The sequence below is a fragment of the Camelus dromedarius genome, chromosome 6, assembly GCF_036321535.1.
Source record: "Camelus dromedarius isolate mCamDro1 chromosome 6, mCamDro1.pat, whole genome shotgun sequence".
NCBI lineage: Eukaryota > Metazoa > Chordata > Mammalia > Artiodactyla > Camelidae > Camelus > Camelus dromedarius.
The window spans coordinates 19025976-19048307 of record NC_087441.1 but is presented as its reverse complement, the minus strand read 5'-3'; the positions used below and the strand labels follow the sequence as shown (position 1 = coordinate 19048307).

Genomic DNA, 22332 nt, shown 5'->3' with positions numbered 1-22332 from the left:
ACTGTAGATCTTAGCAACCTCAGCATACAATTTTACTCTTTAAGTTGGTAAGTTTCATCTTTTGACTTAAAGGAAACACTTTATGGCTTCTCTCTGGCACATCTGAGTTGCCATCATCACTACTCTTGCACTGACTAAGTAGAATAAGGGCTACTTGAACACATGCACTGTGATACTGACAGTCGATCTGACAACTGAGCCGGCTACTCAGTGACCAGCAGGCAGGATATGCCGGATGAAGAGATGGTTGTCATCCCTCGTGGGATGAGGCAGGCCACCACAAGACTTCCTCACGCTACTCAGAATGGTGTGCAATTTAAAATTTATGAATTGTTTATTTCTGGAATTGTCAATTTAATATTTTCAGACTGAGGCTGACTGTGGGTAACTCAAACCACGGAAACAAATCTCAGATAAGGGGGAACTACCATAGTAAGATTACAACTTAGGAAAGGTTAGAGGAGAGAGAAGACGGTGACGGCAGACAGGGAAAGAAAGGTCAAGTCCTAGAAGAAAAATCCAGCAAAACACAAGTTTGCAGTTCAGTTTTAGATGTGTTGAGTTTAATGGTGCCTAGTGGGCATCTGGGGCAGCAAGGAGCCCTACAGCACAGGTGAGGAGCTGAGGTGGTCTTCCAGACCAAAGAACAGTGAACAGTGCTCTTGGCTTCTGGGAAATGGATACCATTCTGAATCTGGCTTCTATAAATGATTTATAAATTACTCTGAGCTCTTCGTGGGTGGCCTCAGATGGTCAGCTCACACGATCAACCCTGATCACCAATGTCTGCCCTCCCCAGCGTGGTGTGGTGCAGTGGAGTGTCCTGGGGGTGAGGGTGGATTTGTCTTCTTCACGGCAGGCTGCAGGTAGACTGATCCTCCCCTAGGATACCCATTCTGCATGGTGGAGACGGATGGAGGAAGGTTTGTGGGGACATGTAATTCTCGGAGGTTCCAAGGACAGAAGCAACCTTCTGCCTCTAAACTCCCTTTGTTCCTCTTAGGTAGTGACAAGTCTATGATGCTAAAAATAAGCAAAATGAAAATTAAGTTTGCATTAAAAAAAAAACTTGATAAGATGTTCCAAAATAATTTATAGATGGTGATAGTACAAATACAAGACCCTAGAGCTCCCAAATCCTGTTTGGTTACTCGCTCTACTAGAAGAACGTGGGCTTTTCTTTACTTTAACAGATGGGAGCTTTTTGTTGTTACAGTGTGTTTAGCAGATTAAAGACAATATGTAACTGATTTTGTCAAGACTAGCCACTCCAGGTCTACAGGGAGGTGGGTGAGGGAGGTAGGGAGAAAGAGGCAGCAGCAGAGAGAATGCCCATAAAATTCTGTCCTGAGCAGGATGGGGGGAAGCCCTAAGAAGCCACGGACAAGACAGAAGGCCAGGAATATAAGCTTCAATGAGCCACAGAAACTAGAAAAATCAAACTGCCAAGGGCAAAAGAGGACCACTGACCAGGAACCAGGCTCCATCACCACGGAGGTATTGTCTGAAATCTGCCTGTAAGCACCCCCCTCCCTCCTGCACCTGCAGGCGTGGAAGTGGGAGGCGGAGCTTAGGCCGCTCAGGACACCCCAGAGTCAAAGTGCCCCTCCGATAGGTCACTCGGCACGATGTCCACCAGGCAGAGGGGAGGGAAGGGAACACCTTCACAGCTCCTTAAATCCTCTACACGCCTTCAAGTCTCCCCACCACACACACTGCGTCTGTAAATGTTAATGTTTAGGAAGAGATTGACAAAATGTCTACAAGCAAGCCAAATAGGTATGTGTACCCAGAGAGGCAAGTGTGAGGTCCAGGACTGGTTCCCAAGCCGAGACGGGACAGAATGTTTCAAGAAGACTATTAATGAACTCTAGGTAGCGTGCTGGGGGGAAGGGTGGAGCGCGGACCTGAAATCCAGACAAGAGCCTCTGGTATTAGGAGAAGATTTTCTAGTCATTAAAGTCAGAGTTGGGGACTACTCCTTTGTGACAGCTGGAAATATATCCCCCTCCTGCCTCCCAACAAATCCTCCTCTACTGGCCTTTACGCCCTTTAGGGTGTGTTTCTATAGCTGACAGCGGTGATCTCTTTTCCTGGGACTCTGAGAGCAGAGCACAGAGGAACCAAAACTTACCTAATTATTGGCAGGGCCTATTGTCCTAATACGGTTACCATTCTAGGGGAAAGAAAAGCCTGATTCCTTCCCAGGAAGCGTGTGAGGGTAAAGGCTCACACTGAGAAAAGAAATAAGAAAAGCTGACTAGTCACGTGGACCACGGGAAGCCAGATTCATGAGTTAAAATCTCTTGACAGAACTTTACAAGTTACGTGAGATTGGGAGATAATGCTCAAGACTTGGGTGGACTGTTTCATCCTAAAACAACCATTTCTCAAAATAAACAGAAAAAGGGCTGAAAGTACAGACAACAATACGTCAGCAAAGGATCCTGGGGTTTACGGGCAGAATTAGAGATGACTTTTTTGTTTGTTTGTTTTTCCTCTTTGAATATCTGTACTTTCTAAATTTTTATAATGACTACTTGGGCTGGGTTTAGGAGTGAACCAGGAGGTCTAGTTTAGGCAGATGGAAGACCATATAAAAGCACAGAGGCACAGAGCAGCACAGGGCAGGGTGGTCATGTGTTTTAGTCTGGCTGTAAGGCAGTTGTGAGCCTAAGGGAAGTAGCAGGAGACGGGCCAGCAAAGGAGGCGGTGCCCTGAACACAAGGGATTGGAGCACCAGGCAGAGGAATCTGGGGTTATCCTGTAAAGAACTGGGAGCCAGTGAAAGTGAAGACGATCCACTGACTGCTTTACACACAAAACACTTGTAAGTAACCACTTACCCCTCCGCCATGGATAACTTCGTTACCCCGAGGGAAAAGCAGACTTAAAAGTCCTGTTCTGAAACTCCAAATAGTTTTTCTTTTTCTCCTCCAAGGAGAGCCTGAGACCTAATCTGATTAACTGAATGGACACAAACGTAATTGGCAGTTTTAAAAGACCATTTACACTATTTTTTTTCAAGTTTTTTTTTCAATGGAGGAACATCCAGTACTCGCTTTATTATAAACTGCACATAGGAGAGAAAAGTGAAATTGTTGCATCCATTCCAATGCTCACTCCCCTTCCTCCAGAAGTAGTGGCCTGACCACCTCTGAGCCACATGCCTTATTTAATGGACAAAATTACTACACAAGGCTTGAGTGAGAATTTCCTCTTTGCCTTTCCATGTCATGTGCAATAAATTCAAGTGATGTCCAGCAATCTGGTCACGCAGAAATACTTGGCTTGACATATAAAAATATTTATCACTGGCTCTTTAAGATGACCCCAGTTTTTAATTTATTCTTTGTAAGAGGACATTTCATCACGTCTCCATGTTAAAGGGAAACTTTTCCAAGTTACTGCATTGGCTTCTCAAGGGGAGAAAGGAATGTCGAGGAAATGGGGGAGAAAGCTTAAAAAAGGGAGGACTGCTAGCAAGCAGGGCCTCCTCTCCTTTTCACCTTGAGTCTTTTCTCTCCCCCATTCACAGCTTTAGGTCCTTTGTTTGTTTAACAAACCATTACAATCATACCCAGTTCAATGGGGAGGAATGTGAACCTCCCTAAGTAGCTGTCCTCGCCATCCACATGTGTGGTCCCTCCCGCAGCCCCTGCGAAGGCCGCTTCAATGTGCGGCTCTGTGCTCCTGTCGCCCCGGAGGCCAGGCACCTTGCTTACAATGAGCCCCCATCTCCCGCCGCTGCATGCTTGCTGCTCCTTCCCAGTAGCCTATAGAGATGTGTTCACGTAGCTCTTCCTTCCCTGCCTGCCTTGCGACCGACCGATGGCCCTGTCCATCCTGCCTGGGCCTGTCCTGCTCAGCGCCGGAGACAGACACGGCCTGGTGTGTTGGCCACCCCCTACCTGTCTGCAGCCTGCAGCCTCACCACCCGGCACCTGGCAGGCCCCGTCCAGCACCTTACTGGTTATCAGTCACACGGCAAACAGAGGACACAATGGCAAGAGCCTCCTCCCCCACCGAAGTGGGGCTGCTAGTGCCCTTCTCAGCTCCCGGCAGTCAGGCTGGCCTCGCTGGGGTGAACGTCAACTTCTTGGCCAATAACTCAAAATGTTATTTAGTAAGAATATTCTATTTCAAACAGAACCAAAAGGACATTTAGTTAAACAATGTGATGTTTCAGTTGAACTCCTAAAGCCCCCTCCTGCTATTCTGTCTGCTGGTGTCCATCTGGCAGTCCTGTGAGACGGGCTAGAAAGGCCTCTTTATCCCCCTCTAACAGATGAGGAAACTGAGGTTCACAGACTTAAGTTCTTTGCCCAGAGTCACTGATTAATAAAAAGATACTGCAAGTAACGCACTGCGCTAACTAAGCAAAGTGCTGAACGCCCAGTGAGTGCCCCAAGAGTGTCAGCTTGCATTAATATCACGACTGATGACAACCACAGTGATAGAGGCCAAACGGGGGTGTTCTGAGCTGAGTCGACTGCTCTCCACTGCCACCTTGCCATCCCCTGGCTAAGCCATCTACTCGAGCAGCGGGCTTGGCGGTAGCTTGACTGCAGTATTCCCAGACAAAGCCCCGGAAGCTGTAGCTGGACGCCCTAGTGCCACCGGTACGTGACCAGCATCTGCCTCGGGATTATCAGTCAACACCTTACACAAAGGGAAGGCAGCCTTACACATCTTCTTACGTATACAAGTTAGGAGCGTAGATAGGGTAGCTTTAAAGCTTTTGAACTGATGGGGTTGTCAGCAGAAAATTTTGCAGTTTGAGGGGGGAAATGTATTTATTCTCCACCAGAGCCTTTTTGAAGTACCTGGAACCTCCTGCATGTCCTTGACTTATTTTACTCTGTGTTTCCAAGCAGTTACTAATAAATATGCTGAGAGAGAAATAACTTTTAAAAGCTATCACTGCTTGCGTACCTTCTCGGGACCAGGAAACGTCAGCTCCGAGGCCGTCAGGGAGTCCCCTCAGAAGTCTGAGGCTTCAAACCTGTAGGAAGAGAGCTCGCACACCTTCAGTGACTGAAGCTCGAAAAACATTCCCCCATTAGGCTGCAACTTGAGCTTGCTGACTTCAAGAGCACACGTACACACAACTGCTAACGTGTAGAGAAGATTTTCTACTGCTTTGTAGGAATTTTAATACATGATAAAATTTAAATTCCTAGAGTATAATAATACCTCAATAGACCCACCACCCTTAATTTTAAAACGTCTCAGATAACCTATACGGCAAAAATCTTAAACATGTAGGTCATCTGATATGTTCAAAAGGTGTGCTAAAGTTCATAATGTTGTAACTTAAAAGATGTTCAATATCTCATGTCATCTTGCCCAAGAAGATCTTTAAGTATTTGTATTACATCTTTGGTCCTGCTTGCAACTGGATTAGAAAAACCCTGAAGTTTCCCCCTGCTTTCTGCAAGTAGAAAAAAAAAAACACATAAAATTGCTTACATAAAATATTCAAAATAGCACTCAGAGGAAATGGCATTTCTTAAACCAACAGTATTAGAATACCATAAAACAGGTATGCAAATCTATGCAATAACAGAACCTAAAACAAATTACGAACTGAAATAAGTCAGCAATAACCAGTAGGCATCCATTTTCAACGAAAGCTTCATATAAAAAGCTTCATATCTTCACAGAGATTTATCAAATGTGCAGGGTGAAAAGGCTGAAGTCTCCAATTTGCATACACAATTCAGTGGTTACCAACCTGGCTATGCATTAGAATTACCAGGGCAAAATCTTTTAAAAATACAGATTCCTAGGCTACAGCACAAACTGACACAGCTGACACAGCACCACTGGGGCCCTGGGAACTGATGCTTCACTACGTCTTCAGGAGTGTCTGCAGCCAGCTTCACACCACTTATCCCCGGTGAGCCTTTGGAAACTGCTATCTCAGTGCACCAGTTAATTATACAAGCTGGCTTCTTCCAACTAAGACTATTCCAACCCGTCAATCCTCTTAGGGGGAAAGCTTTTTGGGATTTTCTTCACCAGTACAAAGGTGAATCCATTATGTAACAAAGCCAATTATATCTCACCTAAGTAATTTATTCACTCGATTGCCTGTTTTCGTCTCTTAATTTGATCGAAAAGACTATGTCCGTTTACTTTGAATAACATCTTTTTAAGTTAAAAAACAGAAAATTAAAGCCATTTTCAGACAACTAAAGTTTAAAAATAACCCGCCACAATTCAGGGAAAAAACTGCAGGTGAGTTGTTCTTTGAATCATCCAGAGTATTTGTTTTAAATGTATCCCTCGCTTTGCATGTATGAATACTTCACAAATCATCTCCATGGTCCATCTCTCTTCTCAAAATATTCAACATTTATTGTGGTGGTTTAATTGGGTGGTCTCCAAAGACCTGTATTAACTTTTTTAAGAGCTTTAAAAAACATTAAAGCAAGAGAGTAAAATTCTCCTGGATGATTCCTCCTTTGCTCCTGCCCATCCCACCAGTGGACAATACCGATTTATGAATTCACAGAGGCGGGGGCTGTCTTCTGCTTCACTAGAAAGGGCGCACATGACATGAAGTACGCAAACCAGGCAGCGGAGTAGCTTAGCTTCATTGTCAGAATATTCAAATTATCACTAAGAGAAAGCGATTCCTTTCTGAATTCAACAATACTCCTTGGCCTCCAAGGGCTCACACAGGAGCTTATTCTTAAGCCGTTCAATGTAAGCAGCAGTAGTGAAAGCGGAGAACTCTGGCAGAGAGGAGATCAAGTCCCTCAGCCTTTCCCACCTGCCATCTCAGCACCAGTCTAACGCTTAAATAGTTAACAATGCAACAGAGAACCTGAAAGCCTGCGTGGCCCCGGGGGAAGCATCATGTGCAGGATATAACAATTTAATAAAGCAGAGCAGAGACAGTTAGGAAAAATAACACATCTACGTTTGACAGGATGCTCCTTGCAGGCTGTTTTTCAGGGCAGAATTTAGACTTCAAAATTCAGAGGAAAAGGTTTTAATATGTATATTCTATTTTTTTAGGTATATGGTAAAAAAAAAAAATGACCCTATAGCATAAAGCATTTCTAAATCCACGTTTCAGAGCTCAGACTAGCAAAAAAAAATCACATTTTTCTAGGAACAGGGACCAGCACACAGTAAACAGATCAGTTATAGTTAACTGTCTTAAATAAAGGGGAGATATTTGGGAGGAAGCAATTTGTTTATTCAGTGATGACAAAAACTGAAGTTTCCGGAGTCCAGAGCAGTAAGATTTCTAGAACACATTTTTGCTGTCACAGTCTGTTTTTCTAGGCATTAGCTTCTGAGAGCAGTGTTTGAGATCACGTCTTTTTCTCTGTTAATGAACTGGTTTAGCTGCCTGCTGAGCGTTCACTGAAACCCGAATTGAACAAAGGGATTTCCCTCCAGTTTCAGCTCACTCGCTTCGAGCTACTCCTGATTTTGCTTAAGTAAATTCTTCAAACTGACTTTTTTATTTCTAATGATTTGAGTGAGAAAGAACTGAACCCTTGACTCCAGAAGGCTGGCTGGCCTCAGCTTTTGGCGCAAGAATCATCTAGGTTGCGGATGTGCAGGGCCTGTTTTTGAAAGGCCTCTCAGATAAGTTTTTAAAAAAATTTCTAAAGATTATAATTCCAGATGGAAAGGAGCCCACCCGATTTGGTAGGCTGCAGACAACTAAATCTTACTTCAGTGTGCTGGGTCACGAAGGCTGAGATTACACCTCCGGAGTGGAGGCCATATCTGGGATGTCCGCCTTCATCTCACAGCAACAGAGTGGTTCTGAAGACGACGCCGAGGGGCATGTTGTAAAAGGGTGGCTCGGAGTTTGAACAGATCTGTGGGCCTGGTACCTGGCCCTCAGCCTTCTCACCCAGTTGCTGAGGGACTTCAGTCCCCATCCAAGGCTTCAACTACTTCTTGGGGTTTCATAGGCTTCCTAAATCTCCCATCTTCAATCCTGAACTTTCTTTCAAATTCCAGACACTCCTGCAGCTCTCAGCTTAGATATCCATCAGTGCCCCTGAAGGTCACCTGTTCTAAAGCAGGGGCTCCACATGGCTAACCCACCAGGCTAGCTCCTCCAGCATGGCCAATGTTAGGCAGGGGCACCCCTATGTAACAACAGCTACCATTTACTGAATGCTCACCAGGTCACGACCACTGTTTTAGTCACTTTACTTAATGCTCCAACCAACCACATGAGTGGGAAGCATTAACCCCATCTTACTTTTGGGGAAACTGAGGCTTCAAAGTGATGCTCATTTGTCCAAGCTCACACAAACAGCAAGCAGCTGAGCTGGGCTTTGCATCCAGAGTGTGGGATTTGAAAGTCCACATTATTAATAGGTCAGTCACTTCACCATGTCACTTCCCATCTGCTCCAAAGTCAGAAGCTCTGGAGGCAGACTAACGTTTTCTCACTGACTAAGCTATACAGATTCTTCGCACTTATTGTCTCTCAAATCTGTTTCCTTCTCTTCATTTCCATAGTTACCAGTGTTTGGGTGATGTTTTGCCTTCAGTACGGCCTCCAAACCAGTGCAGCAGGAAAACTCTGGAATTTTACTCTGTTTGTCCTCTCAACAGTTTTCCTTTCTAGCTCATTTAAAACAGGTGCAGGCTTTGTCACTCCTTGTATTTTAGCCCAGATGACGGCAGAAGCAGCCTGTCTTTGTTAATATCTAAGCCCAAGGAGAAGATTCCGCCCAACTTTGGGGTCAGGAGAAGGAGAGGGCAGATGGGAGGGCAAGAGAAAGACACTCTCCCTCCACACCCAGCCTCTGGGGCTAGAAAGGAAAAGGCGACCTGTCAGCTCCCAGCAAGGGGGCCCTTGCACAGCTCTGTCCCCAAGGAGGGAAGAACCCTCTAGAGGACAGCAGCGGGTGTGCTCCGGGAGGCAGGCCTGGGGCAAGAGCCACAGAGCTTCAAGAGACCATTATCCAGCTATGGTGACAGACCAAAGGCAGGCGGCCCAGCCCTCACCTGCCAGGGGCCATGGGAACCTCCAGGTCTAGGACACACCCCATGAGGGAGAGAGGGAGATACTGCAAAGTGACGGTGGTGAAATTTCTCTCTCAGGTGATGGGATGGGGAATACAATACTCGACACCGTGGGGCGGGTTTCCGACTTTCGAGGGGTATCTGAGTAAGGTGCAAAGAATCTCAGACTCGTGAGCCTTTGTGCTATGGACTAGTTTCAACTGCTACAGCAAGAGCCAGGTTATTTTTCAAAAACGCCACCTCCCTGTTGCAGAGAGGAGCTCGGACTCTGCAGAGACGCTGGGGACCTGGCGGCAGTCCTGAGCTTTAGAACCCCAGGGGCAGACAGAGAAGGAAGGAAGGAAGCAAGCGCAGATGTTAAGAGTTTACTCACAAGATTAACTCCTCTGATTCCTCTGCAAATACCTAGAAAGGGAGAGGCAGAGAAAGTTATCTTTAAGGCCTTTATCTTAAACTCTGAATTGCTTAAAAAACAAAGGAAAAAACGGAATTTTACTAGCAAAAGGAAAGAGAGGCCAGTGCAGCTAGAATCTGGAGGCATGGGAAACCCTTGCTTCTGAGCCTGGACGTGCCTCTCAGACCAGCACAGAGGGATGGGGTGAAACTGTTGATTTCCATAAGATGGAAATGAGAGTGTGCTGGAAACTGGGGTGGCGTCAGGGAAGGGAGAGATCGACCCAAGGAGAAAGAATATAAATGTAACAAATTTGTTGATCCAAAGATGTTGCAATAATGGTAGGTACTTGTGGCACCACATGTCTACAGGGATTTGGGCTGTGAGGTCAGTCACGTCCCGAAAACAAATTCCATTTAAATTCTGTGGCTGAATATCTGAGACTTTGGATGAGGCTTATGAAGACCCTGATGAAAACCAGGGAGGATTCTTGATAAGCCAAGATATATCAGCCAGTATGCAGAGATTAGAACAGAGAGCTCTGGCCAGAAGAATTTCAGATGGACAACAATCAACAACTAGGGAAACCCATTTTCCTGCTGCACAGGCACCCACTAAGCCTCCGCGGCATGTGGGGTGCATCCGGGGGACGATGGACTTGGGAGAGGAGGAACTGCCTGGGGAGCAAGTGCCCCATCACAGGGGCAGAGCGTGCCAAGACAGCATCTCCTCTGTGCTTTGGTTATTTGGCTAAACGGTACCCAAGAAGAGAACCCACAGACAGGGAACTTGGAAGCTAGGGTATGTTGAGCAATGTGGGGCCCAAAACCCTGGCGGGGGTGGGGGTATGCTGGGGAACAGAGACCAGCCCAACTCTATTGGCCAAGACTCAATTTCCACGTAGCTTCCTTTAAACGTACTACCAGCCCGGTAAGTAAAGAGTCTGCCAGTAAAGGGACATTTCTACACACTGGAGAGCAAGATCCATACTGGCTTCTCAGCCTCCCTGTTCTCAGACTGGCTCCCCTTCATCCCCTCATTCTAATCACAATGCTGCTGTCAGAGCGATTCTTCTAACATGCAAATATGCTCCCGTCACTTGGCTGCTTAGAATTCTTCAATGGTCCCATTAATTTCTGTCAGTTGCAACCAAGAGTCCTGACTGATCCACTGAAAGTTTTTAATCAGGGGAGCAATATGCTCAGGCTTGTGCTATAGAAAGAGACCTCAGACAGCAGACAGACAGATTTGTGCTCCTGCATTTATTCATTCCATACATTAAAATTAGGAAAATAGGGATTCCTTGGGCAAAACCCCCACATTTTTAAAAAAAACTGTGCACAAAGAGAATAACTGCAATAACTGAACACTGAAGTTTCTCTGTAAAATGAAGTGTTCACAGGGGGCTCTAAGTCTCCCTAAATCAGAACTAGCAACACTCGTATGTACTTTGAGGTGAATATACAGGGCAAATGGGAATCATTTTAGGGGAACAACAAAAAATGATGATCACCCTAATGTGGTTCTGATTTACATGTTGATTGTTATGTGTCTGTTTTATGAATCACTTTTAATTCCTGTGCTCAAACTAAAAGGAAAAAATTACCTTGCTAAATGCCACATAATGGATCAATTAAGTTATTCCCCAAATAGAGTACACTTACTTATAGTATAAACATGCATAACTCCTAGCATTATTTTAAACACATTGATAGAGAAATGTGCTTTATTTGCTAATAGTAACAATAATATTTAGCACTTTCCTATATTATGACCTCCAACTCCCTTCATTCCACAACTGCCTTCATTTCAACTTTTTGTTTGTCTAGGGAGTCAGGAAGTTAAAAAAAAATTAACGATATTTCTTGATAGTAACTTTTCTTACGTAAAAGTGGTATGATCATGTGTTTTACTCTCCCTTCTTTTTGTTTTACTAGAAGCATACTATACTTAATCCGAGGCTAGGTTCCTACAGTTAATTAAAAAATGTTAGCCAAATGATGGTCTTCTGTTAGATACAGTGGAAGAAAGATGGGTTGGTAGAGTGGAAAGAGTCCTGGCTTCGGAGTCAGATGACTCTAGGTCTGAACACCGAATCCGCTACTTGCCAGGGATGTAACCTTAGGTAAGTTCCCTAACTCCTCCTCATGCTGACATCCCTCTACCTGGCCGAGCTGTTATAAAATTATGCATCACACACACATACATACGGAGGCACAATGACTCAGGCAGAGTCTGAAGTTTACGTACAAAGTAGATGTGGTCTGTTAATAAGTATCAAGGATGATTTTACATACTGGGTAAGCTCACTATTAGGAAATATTAATTACCTGTTTCAGAATACAATACATATAACAGAAAGAGTATAAATTATTGATTGACTTCAATAATCTTTCTTTTGGATCATCATGACACAATTCCGTTTTCTACCAAGTACTTGTAAAAGAAATTTCTAATTATTTTCTGTCTGCTTCAAAATTTAGTATGTCACATAGTTGAAAGATTTTTAAATCCTTAAGCCGTATGGTATGATTAGCTGTGCTTTTAACAGCAATATTACATTTAACTGGAGAAAACCATTACAAATGGGATTGGCATGAATTGGCCTTACAGATATCATAAAGTTACCCAAATGATACGCAGAAGTGGTTCTGGCATCTTCTGACTGCACTAGATTTTCTTTTGAAAGTTTTAGAATGTGTGGCTGGGGAAGTGGATCAATTTCAGTTAGACCCATTTGAAGAAGAGGAATTTAAACACACACATCTAATATTCTCTTCACTTTGGCCTTTCACCTGTGGCAGCTGTGAACAGCCTTTCTAGAAGTCAGTCCCAAGAGCACAATAAATTTGGAAGTAGCTTATCTAGTTTAGGGGAAAAAAAATTGCAAGTGTAAGATGGAATATAAGAAAACATACAAAGAAGACTGAAATTAAAAAATATGGCATATTACAGTCAAGGACATCTTGCAAATAAGTATGTGGAGAGAGGCCAAGAGTTAGGGTTAAGCAACACCATTAGCACTAAAGCTGCAAAACAGGAGGAGGGGTCCTTTAGGGTGAAGAAGGCAATGGGCTTAAAGAGAGAACTAATACATGTTCCAAGAGCAAAACAACCAAAATGTTGGATGTGAAATTCAAGGCTGGAACAAGCTGTTGTTATTTTGAAACAGGCATTTAAAACGAATCATAACCTCTACACGTACAATGGAGAAAAAAAAAAGGTATAAAAACTTCTGATAAATATCAGGGAGCCTGTCAACCACAAGTTCCCTCAAATTTAGGGGCACGTTTAAGTTTCCCTCCACTGAATTTAGGGGCATACGTATTTCATGATTTTAGGAAATCTGAACAGAACAGATGCAAATTGAGAATCACCTCATATTATGATTTTAGGAGCATGCTTTAGAGACTCTGAATTGTAATACATGCAACATACTAAATATGAGTCTAAATGGAGGATAATACCCCCAAATTTACCCTAGTATTAATTTGTTTGTTTTTATTTGAAAACATCTTTTAAAAATATCGGGGAGGGGAGATCACAAGTCCAGTAGACAAGTCATGAAAAATAAAAGTCAACTGTATAATGCCCCTTATTTCTAAAGTAATATGAATAAATATACCAATGACAGTTCTGAGCATGTTCTCTTGATTTTCCTAAGGAGTGAAAAAGAGGCTTCCATATCCCCCAGCCCTGCTTTTCCCTTCAAGGTCTGCAGTTCCTCAAATGTAAGTTCTCTGAAAGTGCTTCAGTGTTTTCTGGAACACAGCCCCCTCCACTGTGGAAGAGCGGAAGGAAGGCGGTGGTGTGTGCCCTGATGTAGCAGAATAAGAATACAGACTCAGACTGATCACGGGAGAGCAGGCTGGGCAAAAGTCAGAGGATGCAGCGGAGACACTTACCATTCTAAGTCTGAGGTACAGGGAAGTTTCAGACGTGACACGAAACAGAGGCCACATCAGATGTGAGCGCAATCCTAGAGGAGGGAAAAAAAAATCGAAAAGGTTAAAAAAAAAAGGCACTAAGGAAAAACTACACTGGTACCACTCCATACAGCACGTGAGCTCAGAAGCACCAGGATCTACAACTCTCTGTCACCGTGCCATCGTGTCATATGCCAACCTTTCAGAGGCACATCTCTAAATTTTTAGATTTAGATTTCTAGTTTTAGAGACGTGATGCAGTGACATGGTGAAGAGTGGGGGCTGTGGGGCCAGAATGCCTAGATCAGACCCAGGTGTCACCTAGAGCCAGGCAGGAACCTCACACCACTTGTTTAACAGCTCTCTGCCTCCACTCCTCATCTGTAAAATGGAGACAATAATTGTACCTGCAGCACAAGAGTCTTTTGAGGATTAAATGAGTTAATGTGAGTAGAGTGCTTAACAGGGGCCCGGGAAGCAAGACGAACTGGTGTATCTGCAATCCTCTTCCAGAGACCCTGATTCAAGTACAAATATCTCAGAGCCTCTGGAAGAAATCAGATGATAATCAGAACCTTTTCTTAAAGGGGTCAGCTGAGAACATTCTCTTTTGGGAAAAGGCAGCAAGTACCTGAACAGGGCTGACGGTGCAGTGGGGGAGAGAAAGAGGATTCTAAAGAGCAAGGAAAGACCATTAAAAGGCCAAAAAGCAAACATACAGGCAAACAAAAAAAAAAAAAGGGAGAAAAAAAAAAAAAAAAACAAACCAAAAGAAATCTTTGCTTAATTCCAATTTTGTTTGTTTGTTTTTTTCAAAGACAAGGCTACAACTCAGAGGACAGGCCTGAAGGGCAGAACTTGTTGACAGTGAGCACACCCGTCTTTCTTGTAATTCAATCTAACGCTAAGGAGGATGTCTCCCTTGCAATGACCAGATAAGCCTTTATTAGGGCCGCTTTATTTGGTGAGTCTGGACAGAACGGAAGCCGTCTAAGAGGGAAGTATCTGGTATCTTTCTGCTAGGAAGTTTGCCTATGGAGATAAACACACACAAATACAAAGATCTTTCGATTCACGAACCTATTTTGAGGGTTTGACTCTTAAATTACTCGAAATTATTCTTCTTGGATATGACAACAGTCTTCAGTCCTAAGAAAAGGGCTCTTTTATGGAGGATCACGTGGTTGACATTACCTGGTTCTAGAAACATAGTGAGAATACAACTTTCAACGGCTGTCCCTCCCTGGGCCTGTATGTAGTTCTATCAATGTGGACAAGATATGCCTCACCGTTCTTGAATTGAAACATCAAAGAGAAAAGTGTAGTTTGATTTCGCACGTCTTGTCCCACCCTCTTCCCCTCCCCACTTTGGTATGATGTCAGAGAAATTACTTCCAGAAACCAGGAGGCCTGAGCAGCCAAGTTATAAAACCTAATACTAGGCTTACCGCTTTCTTATCTACAAGTTAATACCTATGGGGGCGAGAGTCTATCAATGATCAAGGCCATGGTAATTTTCCTGTTTCGTAAGAAATCTAGAATCTCAGCAGAATCACAACCTGCTGAATCAACCACATTTACAAGCGCCTTTTCCTCTGCAAGACTGCCACCACGACTCACAAATTTGTAGACCTGTATTTTAAAGCTCATCCCTACATTCAATCAAGACAGAAAACCAGATAGATTAAAAAAAATAATAATCTCGGTGGTGAAAATAAAACAAAGATAACACGGAGAAAAATATATTAGCCAGTTTCTGTACTTGTACACTTACCTACCTTCTCCACGTTTTCTAATGTTTTCTGTTATGATTTTAAGATGTTATTTTCCCAAAGAATGTTGACAACTATTTGCCACTTAAAGCTCTGGTTCAAAAAGAAATCGGTTTTAACTTGAGAATGACTCAGAAATTGGGCTTATCCTAGGGTCCTGTGAAATCACAGGCATTAGTCCTTTAGAATAAAATTTTCCCTTACACCTTTCACTGAGAAGTGAAGGTGTTTGCTTCCTTTTTGATAAGGGGTTCATAACATATAGTGGTGGTAAATCTGGTTAAAGAAACTGTCAAAGGATGTTTTGTTTTGCATTATTTAACACTACATCATAGAATTAAATCATGTAAAAGGGAAGCTTTATCCATCTCAATCACTATATCTGGTCAAGTGAAAATCTGTAAAATTCAAAGTCTTTTCATCTTCATACTGAAAATATCTGAACACTGTGCTGAGGCTTATTTAGAAAAAAAAAATATTAGAGGAGAGAGCTTGGATTTAAAAAGGACAATGCCATACACTTTTCATGCCTCCAGTTCAGAGGCTGATGGACTGCCCAACAAACTTGCCACATCAAAAAAAAAAAAAACTGTTTAATAATTCTCCATAAAGGAAAGATTTGAAAAAGCTATAGCACCAATCAGGTAACAATAGATCAATCAGGTTTTCCTAAAATGTAGTATTTGCAGTTGAAGCCTGGATAAGTAATTACATTCAAAGTAATGTACAGGGAGCTATCAATCCCCATTCATTCAGCAGGCATTCACTGAGCCAAGAGCTTCGCTGGGCTTGGAGATATAAAAATGAATACGACACAGCTGCTTTACTTCCAGCTAAAAGAATACACCTAAACAAAGAGCTACAGGGCAATGTGTTAAGTGCTATAATAGAGGTGTGCACAAAGGGCTGAGGGCCAAAGGAAGAAGCTATAAATTCTTCCTGGGAAATCAAGCAAGTGATGGGAGATGTAAAAGAAGGTATAGCGACATTTCCTTGTGCTAAACTCGACTTTTTCTTTACAGTGTTGTCAAAAATAAGGCAGCAATTTTAGTATTTATGAACTATTCTATCTACAAGTGCTAAATTGGCCTATAAGCCAGTTTCATTTATGTTTGACATAGACTTCGGGTTATAATATCCGAAGGATACAAGTTTTTAAAGATAAATTATGTTTGTAACATTCCCATTTAACACACACAATCCAGAAAGCAGGAACAGCTAGCCTGAGTGAAACTTAGATACAAAGTTCAAAGACGTTTTGAAATATAAATGAATAAAAGACAAATTCTAGAGACTTAGTAATATCACAGTAACAATGCTTATTTTAAGTATCAACTTTTTTTTTCTTCTTAAAGCAAAAATAAGCATCACCTGATGCTACCACGGTTAATATTCGTCTTTGTCTACTTCTGTGTTTAAAAAAAAATGAGGGTGTTGAATCAACTTCTACTTATCATTTATTATGCATATCATATTCCTACTTATAACACAGTTGTGACAGACCCTTCATTGTTCATTGCACACTAGCCCCAAACTTGAGTAATTCTAATGTAAGCATGAGAAACCACCGTCTCCTTTGGGGTGAATTTCCAAATTCCTCTGTGTTAAATTGAGGTCTAATTTTCCCTGTGCCTGGTTTTCACAAGAAGGTGCATTCCACCCCATGTGCTCCTTTTCAGCTGTCAATAAACAGAGGCAGTGAATTCCCCCACGGCCTCACAAAGCTAGTTAGGCAGAGCCATTCACTCCTTCAGGAAAACAGGGCATTGATTTCAGCGAGTTCCCAGGGAGCAGCTGCAACAAAGAGATCAAAGGCCCACCTCTCTTTCCCTCCATTGCTTTCATTAGGCCAGGCCCAGACAAACAGCGACAGGTTTCCTCGAGACGAGGAGAGGGCCCGGCGGACCACCTCATGGTTCAATTCAAATTCATCCGTTTCCTACATTCCAGTGACAGTCCAGAATGCTAACCATGACAAACCAGCACAATCGCCCGGCATAATATACTGCTCACTAGTTCATCCAAGGTCAGAGGGAGAAAACAAGCGCGGAGGGAAGTCCTCCGCTTCTGGGGCCCCGGGCCGCGATGGCCCCCGACTTTCCATAAATAAACTCCGCCTGCTCACTCTCCCTTTCTCCCTCCATCCTGCAGTCCCGCCAGGGCCTGTCTCCCTCAGTCAGCAATTTCCTTCGTGTCAGCGTCCCCAAACCCCTGGGACACCTTCCTTTCAACCTAATGGTTCTAAAGATGTTGGGAGGACCCGGTAAAGCATCCCTGCAGGATGAGGGAAGTCGCATCTCCTGGGCTTCCCTCAGGCCTCGTCGCGCGCAAAGGCCACGCGACCTAGACAGAGAGTTGGTTTGCAAAACACAAACATGAGCAGAGGCAGAAGAGTTAGCTTTCTGCTGTGAGCTCAGTAATCCCCGAAGCTGGTAATCCAAGCTCTTAAATGACAGTCTGTGGGTGAGGGAGCTGTCTGTGTGTGTTTGTGGGAGTGAAGAGGGTTAGCGAGGAGGAGGGAGGGCCAGAGGGACTCGGAAAGAAAGTGGATTATCCTGACTGGTCACCTACACTGAACACACAGAATTAAAAGATTTCCGGAGCCTCCACTGGATTCTGAACTGCTGCTCTGACACCACCTTCAAAAAAGCCCGTAACAAAATGCGTTCGTTTTACTGTACTCCGTTCCATTTCTGCTGCTAATCCTGAGTAAACATGGGAATAGATGGGTTAAGTTTCAAAATTCCTAAACCAAAAAGAAAATAAACAATATTGGAATGAAAGGCATGGAGAACTCATTCCTTGACACAGAACACAACCTCCCCACGTGCCTGTCTCAGGAGCTTCAGGACCGACCTGGGTGGGGGTTGTGGGGGTCCACTCACTGATTGTTCATTTGGCCAAAGAAGCCAACTTGTACAGGGTACTGAACAGCCTCCAGGTAAAGGCTTCCACTTTTCTCAAACAGGACAGAAATAAACTGAGAAAATACAGAACTCTCAACTGGGCGGGAAAGGTAGCAGAATTCTTGGGAGGCGCAGTGTGACAGTTATATTAGGAACCTCAAAGCTGACTCTGGCACTGATTCAGTTTGGCCTCTCTGTCTCCCTGCTCTTCCAAAATGGAGGCAGAAACATCTGTGAAGAATTCCCATACCAAGTATTGTGAAATAACCGTTCCTCAAAAACGATGTCTCTCATCGAAGAAAGCTGTTCTTCTGAGTAGAACCCTCTTATATAATAGATCACTCTGTAATTCAATAGAGCTGCTCTGGAAACTCACTAGGTTTTTATAAATCAAATCATTTTTTAAAAGCACTCAGAAAATTTACTACTGGAAGAAAGGCTATGGCAAATGACGAAATACACTCATCAATTCATTTATACACCTTTCAAAAGCATTTACAAGGCACTTAGAAACATCAATTTGATCTTCACCATAACCATTTGAGATAGGTGGTTTTATGAATTTCTATTTTTGAAGGCAGAAAAGAGCCTCAAGAGACGTCATAAATTGATCTGCCAAAGTCACAGAACAAATAAGTAGCTGAGTCACAACTTTAAATATTCTGTTTCTAAATCCCCTGCTGTTTCCATTGTACCAAGCTACCATGCCTGCATATAATTATTCACTGATGTTCTCACCATAATTATATTAAACAAGTAATCACAATCTGTTCCTAGGCCCAATGCATTATACTGCTGATTCAAGGAAGCAGTGTTTAAGAGTATGAACTCTGGTGTCAGATCCATATTTAAATTTTAGTATCACTTTTCAGTTGTTTTGTAAATTAAGCAATTAACAATATTTCCAGAGCCTCAGTTTCTTCATCTGTAAAAGAGGAATAATACTATCTTCTCTCATAGAGTTTGTGAAGGATCAAATTAGGTAACTTGTACAAAGCACCTAGAGCAGTGTTACATATAAGAAATCCTCGATTATGGTATCTATTATCATTGCTGTTGAAAATCATACTAATGTTAAACTAGTTCAAAGGGAACAAATGCTTCTTTTTCAATAAAAACCCATAAAATTTAACTTTCAGCCTCAGGATGACATGATTCCCTCTAGCACTAAAAAGCTAGCACTCGAGTCTAGAATTTTATGGGACCAAGTATAAACCAAGATCAAACTGTCATAAAAGATAAGCTACTATACAAAATAGAAACACTAATTGAATTGTCTTTTAAAAAACTGAGGCAAATCCCTGTTGCTATAAAGCAGCAATGTGGTTCTTCTTGTACAATCAGTTTTACTTCTTGCCACTTAACCATTTTAAGTAGAAATGTATTGGTGCTAGGTAGAAATTCACAGAACGTTGCCACACAAAGGAAAGTACCCAGTAGGAATATGTGTTGTATGAATATAGTGCTTTAAAGTTTTCAAAGAACTACTGCATGTTTTACTGCACCTGACCCTCACAGTACTCACTACAAGAAAAATGGATTAACTTTCTAGCATAAGACAAGACTGCCAGTGGTAAGCGGCAAACCTTGTTTTTCACTGCATCTCATTTTTCATAACACCCTATTGATAGATGGTGGTCTGTGGATGCAATAGTCTGGAGTGACTTAGTTGTCCTTCAGTGCTTTTGCTGACCTGAAAACTTAAATGGATCCCCCTTAATTTTTTTTTTTATCCAAAGCTTTGATATTAAAAGAGGCAGGAAATTGAGGCCACTGTTGGTTGACTAAACACCACTTAAGGCTCCTCCTAATTATACAATTTTGTGATTTTTAAAATTACTGCTCAGTCTTACATTGCATTACCTACTATCTAACACATCAGTTTAAGTGAGCATGTTAATCTATAGCCTGTTAACATTGAGAAATGTTTTTTTCCTTCACTACCATTTATCTCAGAAATTAGCAGCTCATAAAAACTCTGAACAGTATTTAAGAGAGTATTTCTCACTGAAGAAACTCAGTTCATAACTAGAGAAGTTTGGTGGTTATTTCTTTCCTATGAAGGGCTAAGAGTTGCTTTTTCATAACCACCCCTGTCTTCTCCAACAACACAAAGAAAACATGTTTTTTAATAAAACACATTTAGATATTTGAAAACAATTCTAGCAATCCCTTACCTTGAGCCACTAATTTGAAACTGTTCCTTCCAATACAGGTACATAGTGACATAAGTTTCCCTCTAGGCACTGCTATAGTTGCATCCTAGTTATTTGGAAATACGTTTCATTTTCGTTCAGTTCAAAACACCTCCTAATTATCCATTTCATTTCTTTAATGTCACATGGTTATTTGGTAAAATTTACCAGTGCAACCATTTGGGCCTGAGTATTTTCTTCTCTGGAAGGTTTTTACTGTTGGTAGTTTTGGTGTTTGCTGTTTAGGTGACCTATTTCTCCTTGAGTGAGTTTTGGTAGTGTGTATGTATCTCTCTAGGAACTGGTCCATTTCATGTACCTCCTCAAGTCTGTGGGCAGAGCTTGTTTGTAGTGTCCTCTCATTAGCCCTGGAATACCCATGAGGTCACTAGTTGTGGTTCCTCTTCCCCTCCTGATATTGGTAATTTATGTCTTCTCTCTTTTCTCCTCAGTTAGCCTCTCTATAGGTTTATGATTTTATTACTGTTGTTCAGAAAACCAGCTTAGCATTTCATTGATTTTTCGCTACCATTTTTCTATTTTCAATTTTGTTAACTTCTCTACTTTTTATTATTTACGTTCTTCTGCTTGCTTTAGGTTTAATTTGCTCTTCTCTCTCTAGTTTCATAAGGTAAAAACTTAGGTTACTGATTTTAGATTTTCTAATATATGCATTGGGTGCTATAAATCTCCCTCTAAGGACTCTTTTAGCTGCATCCCACACATTTTTATAAACCATATTTTCATTTTCTTTTAAACTATTTTTACATTTTTTGTGAGATTTCTTTGATGCATGCATTATTTAGAACTGTGGTCAATCTCAAATATTTGAGAATTTTCATGCTTTTTGTTATAAATTTCCATTTTAATTCCATTGTAGTCTGAGAATGTATTTTGTATGACTGTCATTCTTTTAAATTTAAGGCGTTCTGTATGGCCTAGAATGTGCCCCTGGGCTCTTTAGAAGTGTGTTGTTCACTTACAAGATATTTCCAGATACCATTCTATTACAATTTAATTCCATTATGGTCAGAGGACATTCTTTGTATGATTTAAACCCTTCTAAATTAATTGACTTGTTTCCTTACCCAATGTATGGTCCATCTTGATAAATGTTCTGGGTGCTCTTGAAAAGAATGTGTGTTCGGCTGTGGTTGGGTAGAGTGTTCTATAACTCTCTAGGTGGTTGACAGTGCTACTTAAGTCTTCTATACCTTTACTGACTTGTTATCTACTTGATCTATCGAGAGAGGAGTGTTGAAATCTGACTGTATTTGTGGATATGTCTATTTCTCCTTGTATGCACTAAAGCTCTATTATTATGTACATAAACATTTAGATGTTTTCTTGATGAACTTACCACTTTATCATCATGAAATAACCCTATTTCTCCCTGACAATATTGTTTGTTTTAATTTCTCCTTTGTCTGATATTAATAAAGCCACTCCAGGCTTTTTAAAAAATTAGTGCTAAAATGTATACTATTTTCCATCTTTTAGCTTATACCCTATTGGTGTCTTTATATATATGATATACTTTTTTTCTACAGGCAGCATATAGTTAATCTTCATTTTAAAAAAAAAATCTAATCTGACATTCATTGCCTTTTAATGAGAAGATTTAGACCATTTATACTCAATGTGATTATTGATATTGTTACTTTGAAATGTAGCATCTTGCTATTTGTTTTGTATTTGTCCCATCTGTTCTCCATTTCCTTTTCCCTTTTTTCCCTGCCTTCTTTTGAACTGATTTATTTTTTTCTGATTTATCTACTTTGGCTTATAACTTCTTTTTAAAATGTTCTAGTGGTTTATTTAGGGTTTATGGTTATATCCTTAACTTATTACACTATGCCTTCAAGGGATATTGTACCTCTTCACATACAGTATAGAAACTTTGACATTATATTTCAACTAACCCTCCTGAGTTTTGTGCAATTATTGTCACACCTTTTATTATGTTATAAACCCCAGCTACATTGTTACTATTTCTATTTAAACAATTCTCTTTTTAAAAAAGATTTAAATTAAAAAATCTTACACATTTACCCAGATGGTTACCATTTCTGGTGATCTGTATTTTCATTTGGTATTATTTTCCTTCTTCCTGAGGACTTTCTT

General features: G+C 41.7%; 1 protein-coding gene across 5 annotated transcripts in view; it reads right to left on the bottom strand.

Moving 5' to 3' along the window:
• The window catches only part of PLAGL1 (PLAG1 like zinc finger 1), a 97549-nt gene that overhangs the window by 16669 nt on the left and 58548 nt on the right, over positions 1-22332 (bottom strand). For 4 of the 5 annotated variants that reach the window (XM_064486631.1, XM_064486630.1, XM_064486633.1 and 1 more), the window contains 3 exons: positions 13315-13388; positions 9389-9420; positions 4936-5005 (listed from right to left, as the gene is read on the bottom strand). The gene's annotated coding sequence lies outside the window, so the exon portion shown is untranslated. Of the gene's footprint in view, positions 1-4935; positions 5112-9388; positions 9421-13314; positions 13389-22332 lie in introns of all 5 variants that reach the window. The other variant, XM_064486632.1, reaches the window with a different exon arrangement.